This window comes from Anolis carolinensis, chromosome 4 (assembly GCF_035594765.1).
Source record: "Anolis carolinensis isolate JA03-04 chromosome 4, rAnoCar3.1.pri, whole genome shotgun sequence".
NCBI lineage: Eukaryota > Metazoa > Chordata > Lepidosauria > Squamata > Dactyloidae > Anolis > Anolis carolinensis.
Genome location: NC_085844.1, coordinates 52,945,484 through 52,957,708, shown reverse-complemented (window position 1 = coordinate 52,957,708; position 12,225 = coordinate 52,945,484). Strand labels below are relative to the sequence as shown.

General features: G+C 37.7%; 1 pseudogene; it reads left to right on the top strand.

Moving 5' to 3' along the window:
• The first annotated feature begins 674 nt into the window (after positions 1 to 674).
• LOC107982765 (kinetochore protein Nuf2-like) lies at positions 675 to 3,000 on the top strand (annotated as a pseudogene).
• Positions 3,001 to 12,225: the final 9,225 nt, after the last annotated feature.

The following is a 12,225-nucleotide window of genomic DNA, read 5'->3' as shown; positions in this document are numbered from 1 at the left end:
CTTGTCAGAAATATTATGACATCAATGAATTGTTCAAAAATGGACATTCTTTTGGGTGAAAATTCCTAGTATGTGATTTCTTTCTCTATCACCAAGATAAGGACCTTTCCAGTAAATTGGCACATGAAGAATACTGTCCCTTTTAGCTCTTTTACATCACTGACATTTTCCTGTTCAAAAAACCCAAGCTCTGCAACTTAAAGGAATATTAACCTTTTCCTACCAGGCTGCTTTAGATGCTGCAGCACAAATAGCAAAAGAGAGAAGTGGAACCATAGCAATTCCCATATTACCTATGCCAGGTAAATGAGACTGAGCCACTGTGGTCACATGTAGTTGGTTAGTGCCATGTTGTTAAGCTAGTTAGTAAGTGACACTGGATTTAGTTGTATCTGACTGAAGTCAGGAGTCTCAGCTGCTCCTATCTTCTTCTCTAGTCCCAGCTATTACATCATTCAAACCCTCAGCACAACCTCTCAAGTTCTAGCCAGGATAGAGGGGATACAATATATCAGCTTCAATTTTGGTAAATGTCTCACCTGTTCCAGGGATACAGGATACCTATCTCCTCCCACACTCTTCCCCCATGTTGGCCTACTTTATGTTGGGAGTTTGTCCTTCCTCCTTCTGTGTCACATGACAACTGAAAGAGAATGGAAGGGGAGGAAAGAAGAAAACTACATTTCAAGTACATTGATTTGATCAAGAAAGCTTGAGTTTACAAGACTGAGAAAGGCTGCTGAAGACCTGAACTCTGAACTCTCTATAGTGTTGCCATAAGTCAAAATCAACAATAATCATAAACTACAGTGAAACATCTGAACAAGTCCATATTGAGAATGAAGCATGAAGGAAGGGAAACTTGACCTTTCCGTCTCTAATCCTGACCGAAATAAAAGGTATCTCACTACTAAACATACAATAGCCATTATGATTAGAAAGTAACACCCATTGGTACATTACATCAGATGTTTCAAACTGTGAGGAGAAGTGCATTATTAGCATTTGTACAAATTGGTCCATTAAACCAATCATAATCACATAAGGCTGTTGACTTGTGAGGCAGGAAGGCGGAGGTTGCAGCAGAAAGAGAAAGGGGGAGGGAATGGCTCTCTGTACTTTCCCAAGATACACTGAAGATGAAATATTTCTCCATGTTCGCAACTTTTTCCTGATTGAAACTGAGGCTAGAAACTTTTCCAAAAAGGATTTATTTCCCAATGTGAAGCCTGAAGTGCTGCAGATGGTCTTCATGAGAGTCTTAGTAAGAGTCTTTGGAGTCCATCCACAAGACTTCTGCATGATGCCAGAGACATTTGAAACACCATATCCTGATGTTTGAAGGCTCCTACCCATAGGGTACCTGTTTATTAATCTGGAACAGTTTTTACCAGCCTGCCATGTCCACAACTTCCAGATTGATGATCTCTTACATCCAGAAACAGAGAGTGTTTTTTGAGTGGCATAATTAATTTCCTTTCCTTCTATCAATCACACCTTGGTGCTTACTTGACTATCCAGAACACCTACAAACCAGCTCTGGTGAAAGAGCAGCGACTTCAGGTGGTCATCAAGAATGCAACAGTAAACCTGATACTGCTCCTCCAGATCAAGAAGAAGAATGCAAGGAACTATCTCAAGAGATTCAGGAGCTGCAACAAAAACTCTTCCAAGACTATCTACAGAAATTGAGTGATTTGCAGGAAGAGATCCACCAAAAAAGAACAGAAGTTGCAGAAAGAACAAAACATCTCAATGAGCTGAAACTGGCCATCTATAAATCAAAAGAAGAATAAGAACAATTGAAGTCAAAGATTACGGAATCCCCAGAAGAGCTGATTCATTGCAAAGAGGATTTAAGGCAGACACTTCAGAAACTCAAGAGAAAGAAGCAAGCCATAACTGAGAAGTGTGACGCTTACAGAGGCCTTATAGAGATCTTACCATCATGCCAACAAGAGGTCCAGCTAAACCAAAAGAAAATGCAAATGCAAGCAAGAAATGCTGCTCAAGTTTCAACTAGATTGGTGGACATTCAAATGCTCAAAGGTCAAACAGAGGATAGCAAGAGTGCATTTAGGAATGTATTTGAGAAGGATGGTTACTATGAGAAGGGAAAACATCAACATCCACGAAATCAGGCTTAACAGAATACAGGATGAGAAGAAGCAATGCAAGCAGGCCATAACAGAGGAATGCAGAAAATTCTGGGAAGAGAGAAAAGCTGTCCAGGAAAAGATAACAAGAGCTGAGGCAGAAATCACACAGCTCAAAGCTGCTACTCAGAAGCTACATGGCAATCTTGGAAAAAAGAAGTCAAAAGCTCAGGAGATTTATCTACAGTTGCAATCCAGTTTGGAGGAATACCATGAAAATATGTCAACAATTGTGGACACCTACGCCTCTGCAAGAGCAGACAAAATAACTGAATTATCCAGACTGTTTTAACTTAATACATATTTTGTCTGTATAATTTTATAGGATTTGCCTTCAGAGCATCTTGCAGTTGAAGAAAATATGAATTTTTAGTATTTGACAAGCCTTTGACAAGACATAGTATTTCTTAATAATGTATTTAATTACTTAATGTATAATGCTGTTCACATGGCTATAGTCTGGGTGCTATATACTTGATTCTATACCATACCATGATGTTCTTGTCTTTGATATGCATCTAGGCACCTCTGCATTTAAAGAATGTTCTTTCTATCTATTTTCAATGCCACTACCTTTGGGAAACTAGGATTATAGATTTGAGGAAGAATATTGTTCTTGCATTTAGTCAATTTATTGTCAGTCTCAAAGGAGGCAATGTTCTACTATAATGTCATGTATATTGTTGTTGTCAACTCTAGCAAAATGTTATACAGTTTAACTGCAGCTAAACCTATTTTTAGCCTAAAAGAGCTCATAATTCTCACTCAGTGACAATACTGCCATTTAGCATTCTTCTGCAATATAGTCTTTCAATGCATACTCCTACAAAACACACTTTAAAACCCAGCAGAAAAACATATTTCTACAGAAATTTTTACAGATTTCAGTAGAATGCCCTTTTAAGTAAGCATGTTTATGATAAGGAGCATCAGTCTTGTCAAAAGTCATATTTTCAAGTGTGTTAAGAACAACAGTAAGCAATAGATTTTGCAAGTTTTTGCCAATTTGTTGAAATTTGAGCTATGAACATTGATCTCTGATCATGTTGGAGGGGGTGGAATTATTCCTTAGGAACAGATTGGTCCCTTAGGTAAATTAAAATATACATGCTTCCATTTCCCGTCACAACCTAGCCCTAAAGAAAGACAAAAGACAGCAATAGAGCAACAGAAATATAACTTCAGCTATTAAACTTAGAATCTGCCACAAACAACCAGCCAGCTACAGCTAAAACTGGTCACCAATCAAGCACTCAGAGCTGTAGGTTATACTACAGCAGCTGCCTACTGGGTGCATTTATTCCGATTCTAGGAAGTCAATCACATTGCTACACAATCGCTGTCCTTTTTTTGTCTTTCTGCCATGAAAGTGGATAGGAATCACTATGTTTTAGCCTCTCTCTACTGAATCGACTAAAACTGTGGTTCTCAACCTCGGGGTCCCCAGATGTTTTGGCGTTCAACTCCCAGAAATCCTAACAGCTGGTGAACTGGCTGGGATTTCTGGGAGTTGAAGGCCAAAATACCTGGGGACCCACAGATTCCCTCCATGCATGCCAGTGTCCCACAATGGTCTCTTTCTACATGCCTTCAAGTCATCCAGTTATGAATGCAGTCTGACTGAGTCACCCATCACCCATAGGTTACTTGTGAAGGTGGGGGGGGGGGGGGAGACGGTGCTCACTAAGGTAAAATAATAAAGCTGTTTGGTTGTCCATATGACATACAACTTACAATGAAACCTGGTCAGCCATGTAAATACCAACTCACATGTTTAAGTACTAAGGACTACATGAAACTCCAAACACATATAAAAACATGCAACCAAAAAGTCGTATACACACACTAGATTTGTAATTATACCTGCTTTAAAAAATGAAATATTATTCAGCCTTTTCACAAAAAAGTAGCAATCTGTTATCTCTCACAACATCTAGTGGCATTTATTAAAATACTGCTTCAGGTTCTTTCCTTGCATTATTGTGCTCTCATCTCTTATGAATCAAAAATTAGGAGCTCTTGTGAGTAAAGCATGACTATCATTTCCTACCTTGCATATAGTATTTCCTTTAATTTCCCATAACATGGAAAAAGGATTTATGAGGTGGATTTCTTTTTGCTTCAGTCATCACAGCTATGCTCCCTATCCTACAGTATATTGCTTAGGTTAAAAGAATAAATTAGAAGCTTCCCCTAAGAATGGCCAGCAAAGTTCTTCCAAGTCTGGCTTAGAATTCCCATCAAACGATGAAATGTTTAGAAACCCAAATGTTTCCAAACATGTGGTCAGATCTAAACAGGAGAATACTGAAGTTAGCTGTTGTCAGAGGATTTATACAATAATAAAACAACTGATAGTGTGGAAGGGACTCTAATAACTCAGGTTACGGAGCCAGATACCCACAGATAGCTGTAGTGGACTTCTGCAGGACCAAGATCACACAGACACAGTTGTTATTTCCAAAAATATGCAAGAAGGCTTTTCTCTTCTTAGTTGCAGCAATATATATACAGCATATACAATATAAGCAAATGTTACAGTTCATCTCTCTCCCTCTCTATTCCAATATCAACTCTCCAACAACCACATCCCTCCCTCAATTAGTTAAATATGAGCCTACAATGTGATCCGGCGGCAAAAAAAGTCAATGGGATTCTGGCCTGCATAAATAGCGTCTAGATCCAGGGAAGTCATGCTACCCCACTATTCTGCCTTGGTCAGGCCACATCTGGAATACTCTGTCCAATTCTGGGCACCGCAATTGAAGGGAGATGTTGACAAGCTGGAAAGCATCCAGAGGAGGGCGACTAAATGATCAAGGGTTTGGAGAACAAACCCTATGAGGAGCAGCTCAAAGAGCTGGGTATGTTTAGCCTGCAGAAGAGAAGGCTGAGAGGAGACATGATAGCCATATACAAATATGTAAGGGGAAGTCACAGGGAGGCAGCTTGTTTTCTGCTGCCCTGCAGACTAGGACGCGGAACAATGGCTTCAAACTATAGGAAAGGAGATTCCACCTGAACATGCAGGGGGTTGGACTGAATGGCCGATGAGGTCTCTTCCAACTCTACGATTCTATGATTCAATAGGGAGAACACAACTTTTATACCTCTCCCATTACATTAGCCTCCACATCATAATTACAGTGACACAGTACTTTCATATGTGGTTAGGCCAGATGTATTAATTTACCCTGTTAGCACTTAAGAAATGTCAGGTAATTTACAAATCCTGACAGCCATCACTATGTTCTCTGCCTAAACAAAGTTCCTAATACCAAATACTCCTTGTCTTCCTTCTTTCCTTAAGAGGGGCAGTGCCAAAGTATCTTCAATGGCAAGAAAAAAGGGAGAAATAAAACCTCCATTCTCCTTGTGCTTCTCTCCATCAAGTTGGTCACAATAGGATGGGCAATGAAGGACTCATTGGCCCACATCTTGTTAAAATTACTGGGGTTTTTGAGTGCATGAGGTGGACATTAGGGGGTCTTCAGTCTACACTTAGGGGTTCCAGGGGCTAGATATAACCCACAAGCTGCACATTGCCACTCCTGGCCTAGAAGCAGCTCCTGAAAAGGCCTTCTCTGGCAGGACACACAGATGTACCTGTAAAGGTAGTAGGACTAAGGTCCCTTCCACACAGCTGAAAAAATCCCACATTATCTGCTTTGAACCGGAATATATGACAATGTGAACTCCGATAACCCAGTTCAAAGCAGGTATTATAGGACTTGATATTTTGGGTTATATGGCTGTGTGGAAAGGCCCTAAGAGAGTCATTTCCAAAAATCCAAAGCCCTGCACAGGTTTCTCTTAGAGAATACAAACCTTCAAATATTCTCATGCTCTCTGTGTTGTGCCCAGCGGTAAAAATGACAGTAATTCAGAGAAGTGGTTCTATGTTTTCTAACATCATATCAATGCAGTTATTCAATGGCTAAAATACAACATTGCTTCAGAGTAAAGTCCACCACCTGAGTTACACTGTGTGTGTGCACGCGTGTGTGCGCGCGTGTGTATCTTCAACACCTGTTGACTTATGATGACCTCATGAATTACATAATCCCCATACTGACTTCTAGTTTGGAGTGATGTTTATCGATCAATAGTCAATTGCATACAGCTGTCAACCGATTATGGAATTATACAATAGAGGCAATGTGCATTCACATGCTACTCTATTTTAATATGCTATCACTTGCCCAGTGGTCCCACAGATGCAAATTTGTAAGCCTCTCCGTGTCCCCTTCGGGGTGAGAAGGGTGGGATATAAATGTAAATAAATAAATAAATAAATAAAACCCTCTGGCACCACTGTCAGCTTGATGTAACCATGGTATATTGTCCAAAAGTCACCTTTCATGAATAGTGCAAATTATGCCTGTGTATGTTACTAATAGGTTACCAGCTACTGTTTCAAAAACCATGGTTGTAGTTGTGAGATAAAAGCAATTAGCTAATTATAAAGTCTTTAACACTTCCGCTTTCTGACAAATAGCCTTATAACAGCAATTGGTCAATTTATTTCCTTTTCTGCCAAACATTCACCTTCAACAGAATCACTGCATGCATACTAATTCAACTTAAATTTATTCATAACTAGATTAACAGTTCCTGGCAATAATTTGTTTGTTTCTCTCCTCTCAGCCTTCTCCTCCCTCCCTCTCTCTCTCTCTTTCCCTCCTCCCATCTCTCTCTCTCTCTCTTTCTCTTTAGGCTTCATTTCACCACCTGCTGTACTTGCCTTCTGCTCAAAGTATGATGTTGACAGTTACTAATAATACTGATTAAATTTACTTACTATGACAGGCAAAACACTAAGTAAAAACAAAACAATAGGACCCCACTTTCTTTCCTATTATTTAAACAAAGGCTTAAATACCCAAACCAGATTTGCAAGAGCTTTAATACTTTAACAATGCAGCAGTGTGGGCTTTCATTAAGAGAACATTCAAGTTTTGATTATAATTGTATAGTGTGTTATGCAGAAATTAGTTTTTGCATAGAGTTGAGTATGGACATCTGGGCAAGAGAGAGAAAAACGAAAATGTGCTGAAGAGAATTTTCAGATGCTGACACCTTCTTGACTAGTAACATCTGAAACTTTAAGTGATACTGATGCATTTTTAAAATCACATTTAGGATCCAAATTGCAATATATTTCCATTCTCTATTGTACCCTTGTTCTTGATTTATTCCATAGCCAAATGATGAAAATGTTATTAAATGGGTGAGTTAATTTAAAGAAGGGTTTGTTATTATTATTACTTTATCCATTTGTCATTATTTTAATTGTGTATAATTTCTCCTGGAACAAAGGCTATTGCAGCCATATACCTGTAAATCAATTAATCCTCTGGCACTCCGCATGAAACAGCCTAGCAATGCTGTTTTTCTGCTGCAGCCATCTAGGGGGAGTTCCTTTTATTTTTAGACTTGGCAAATAGATGAATCACAGTCATCACGTGGCATAACCTGTAGTGCTTCATGCTTCGTTATAATAAGATTGCTTTTCATAATTGGCACTACTAATGTGAAAAAGTTTTTGTCTTATCTAGGCCACAACAATATTAGCAAATGAGATTTAATTTAGCTGCTGGGAATCAGAGTGGGGAAACTGATATCACTTGGAAATTAGAATCTTTTCACCTCCCACCACCAATAGGAAGACATCTGGGCATTTCAATGTAACACAAATAAATGGTAAATTATATAATGCATTATGCATATGCATGATGAGTGGATTCTGCAAAACAATTTTGCATCATCTTTCGTTTTACAAAAAAACAATCATAATATACACAAATTACTGAATTTCTGATAAGATGTTTTTAGGTCAGGATGGATTCATTTCAAAAACCAAACAGGAGGTTTTTCTTTTTAAATCAGCAGGTTTTCTTATTTCAGTTTGAACCTACTGCGTTTTTAAAGAGATGCCATTTCGATCCTCATTATTATTGCCAAATTTTTTTGCTGAAGTTCAAATGTATCAGCCTACAGTAAATACTTATAAATGTCTATGGAAATCCATGAAACTTACTTGTGAGTAACTGTGCATAGCAATGCAATTTCAATTTATCTTTTGGTTATGCCAAAACCAACAAGATGTCAGTTGTGTTGTCAAAGCTTTTCATGGCCAGAATCACTGAGTTGCTGTGCATGCAGGCTAAACGTCAGGAGAGAATACTACTGGAACATGGCCATACAGCCTGAAAAATTCACAGCAAGCCAAGATACAAGTTGATTTAAGACTAGCATCTGTTTTTAATGTTTGGTTGTTGTAAAGATAGTTATATGAAACAGTAGCTATTTGGCTAGATAGTCCAATTGATTTATTCGGTTTTGGATGTTACCTATTCCCATAGAATTGAGTGAATGTATATTATTTTTTAAAGTTTAGAAAAATAGCATTTTAAAAAATACTCACCTAACCAGTAGAAAGACTAAAAATTACTAAGACAGAGGGTGTACAATAGCTCTAAGTGCACAACATTCCCAATGCCCAAGAACAATAAAAAGAAAGATGGATGGTATATCAAATACAAATGCCATTTTGCATTGTGCACCTGATTTACACAGTAGCATGGGGGCATTTTGGCAAAGGGGAGGTAGTTCAAAAGGAAATATTTTGATGCTGATCAGAGCCCATAAAGAAAAACAACAGTGACTGTTACACTTCTTGCTTTAAACACAGTTATGAGAGCCTGGCAACCACCATTTCCCTAGATGCCCCTTCGAATGCTTATTTTTCATAGAAATTCTGCATTGTTGCTGTCTTAAAGGATGGATATTATCACAGACATATTGAACATGCAATTCTTCTTCTCATAATATGGGCATTTCTCCTGGTTGTTGATGTTATTGTCCTGATGTTATTTCTAATTCAGGAGGCTAAGCAAACATCATAGCACAGTTTTTTGTGTGTTGGTCCAGGGTTCAAACCCTTATTCGGATATATAAAGCCACTGAATCTTCTCTGTCAGTTGAGGAAGACAATGACAGATCTACTTGGCAAGAAAATTCTATGTTAGGCTTGATCTAAGTTCAAATCATGTTAAAAATGTACAATAACAACAAAGCAGATATGTTCAAGAGTCATGAAAGTTCAGAGAAAACCTTAAAACATCAGTCATATTAATTAAAAAATTAATGCAACCTTTGTTGCTTCAACTGCCAATGCAATTGTTTTATCTCTGTGCAATCAGAAGAAAGAAGTGCCGCACTCCCCTTCCTCGGCAGCCACATCTTCCTAAATGCAGTTCATGTGTATTTACTGGTTCAACAACAGATTTTAAAAATCAAGAAATAACAATATGGAGACGGCATGCAGTTTGAAATGGAGCACGAGAGAGTTAAATCGAGAACAAGCAGAAACATGAAAAGGATGAAAAAGAATCTATACAGCTGATAGGTTGTAGTGCTTACTCTCAATAGGAGGCTGCTCCTAATGTATAAAAATTGCAGATAACAAGAAGCCTGTGAAGTTTGTTTGACATTTGAGACAAAATATGCCCTGCAGTCAAGTTTTAAAAGAAAACATTTCTTGCCAAGTTTTCATCATTACTTGTGTGTATGTGTGTGCGTGTGTATGCATGTTAGATATGATCAGGTCAGATTATTTTTAGTGTGTGACTTCTAGACTGAGAGTCACTAGTAAAGATAAATTTCCATCCTCAGCAAGCCAAAGAGTCCATGTCCTTTGGTGCTGGAAAATTGGCAACACTAGTTTACAAGCTTACATATGTTAGTGCTTGAGATTTCTACAAAATGCAAAGACTTCACTTTGGATCTGCTAACTGGAGAGTTTTCAGTACTTCGCTTGTGAGCATTTTTTGCTCTAAAGATATTGCTAACCTTCTTAAGCAATTATCTACTTCAAACCTATTCACTAAATGCAAAAGTTTAACCTCATTCAATTTCATGGTAATGGGATCAACTACAGGTGACTAACATTAATAAAGCATTAGCATGTCCTCTTATAAAAGTCTTTCTTCTGGAAGCAATTGTAGGACCACAAGGGAGCAGTATCAAGTGCACAACTGTTCAATTCATGCCTAATAGTTCTTAATACAATATGTCATTCTATCTAGCTGTTGTGATTCCTTCGCTGAAAAGCTGCTTTGGTATTTTGGAAAGCTTTGTTTCTGGTCTTCTGGACAGCTCCCTGGTTTTTCTGGTTACCAAAGACTATCACCTTCATCTCTGTAAACACAGTATTGCGCAACAACAGCCTTCAACTCATGTGTTCAAAATGCTCTTAAAGAGCCTATATGTTTTTAGCAGGTCCAAAATATTAGCAGTTTACATGACAAATTAAACCAGTGAGTAGTGGTTGTTGCAATGCAGCATTAAAAAAGTAATATTAGAATGTATATTAATAAAATCTACAAACAAATAAGACCGTGAGCAGAAGTTTTATAAAAATTTAATATTCCCATTCCATTATATATTTCTAGAACAATTATATTTATATATTTTTCTTCTTAAATGCAGAAATATTTAATGTCTAATTGCTTGAACTTTATTTCCATCACAGCAAAAAACCTCTATATATTTATATTCAGCTTTCAACAAGTTGATGTGAGATAAGCAAAAGCACACCATTGTTATTTACATAGCACATCTAACCTCCCTTTTTATTTTATTTTTTAAAGGAAAATTAACTCTGAGACGTGCATAGGCATTCCCCACAGACATATAGATGTTATAAGTCTTTAAGCTCATCATAAACCCCAGAATCCTTAAACCCCTTGGAATGGGAATATATGTATAGTTCAGAGCTATCAAGGTTGCAGAGCTTGTAAAACTGATCTTCAAGCCTTATAATAAAAGCCTGATGTGTTTTGCCTCCTACCACAACCTTGAAAGAAAAGTCAAGAGTTGTTGAAAGGCAATGACTGAAGTTAGTTGATGCATACTTTCTGGTGATTCTAGTGACATGAAGAAGCAAACCTCAGTGCAGATAGGGCTTATGAAGAAACATGCAGCCCCTACTTTCTTATATACAAAAAAGGAAATTTTTTAAAATAGGTTAAAATATGCATAATGCCCATCTCCACATTGCTTCAATTAAGGGTGTTATAAACCTGATGTTCTTTTTGATCCAGAGTGAGATAAGGTGGAATTCCCTTATGATATGAGCAAAAAGAAACATGGAGACCAAATCTGGTTTTATCACTAAAGTATGTAACATTTATTTGAGACAAGGCATTACATTTAATTCTATATCTAACAAGGGAGCCTAACAGAATCTACAAAAACTACCTAAGCTGCCTCTGCTTATGCTACTGATAGTCTTTCAGAAATAACAGTCAGGGAGAACTGTGTAAACTTTTCACCATCTTGTGATGTGGTGCTTCATATCCGCCCTATAAACTGGTATCAATGAAACTGCTGCATGACATCACAAACATGGAATGAAACATGAGAATCACATAGCATTCCTTCACATCAGGGCTTGAAAAATTACTTTATGGACAAGTCTCCCTGACAACCTTTCCACTGCCATTCTATTACAAGAAGACAAATTTTTTAAAGTTAAGTTACAAATATTGCTTCCTATTTGTACAAGAATACCAGGAAAGTTCAAAATGCAAAACATTGGAATCATCTGAAATATTCTAAGAAAGAGGTGGCAGGGTGTCATGGATCATTATCTGGTGTGTTCAAGACACAAGAACACCTCAATGCCATGAGTTTCATAACCAAGGTTAAAGAATGAAAATATCTGGGGCCCTGAGTCAGAAGGAGCCTGATAACATGTACCAGCTCAGGTTAGATGGTCTGAAGGCAGGATGGAGGAACTTTTAGTAGCTGAGGGGGGGGGGGGGGTTGGGGATTGAAACTGAGAAGTTGCATGCGTTTTCTTCATTTGTAATTTTGCTGTATAGTAATAACTTAGAGAAAGAAATTTCCAGGATTTCCTTATGAGTGAATTTAACTGCTACTAAGATTCTGCAATATTCACAAAGATCATGAATATTGACCTTCTGGGGTCCAACCTGGGCTTTCCCAAAGAGCTATAGTATAGAGCCTGTATATGATAATATAATTTTAATAGTTTCTCAAC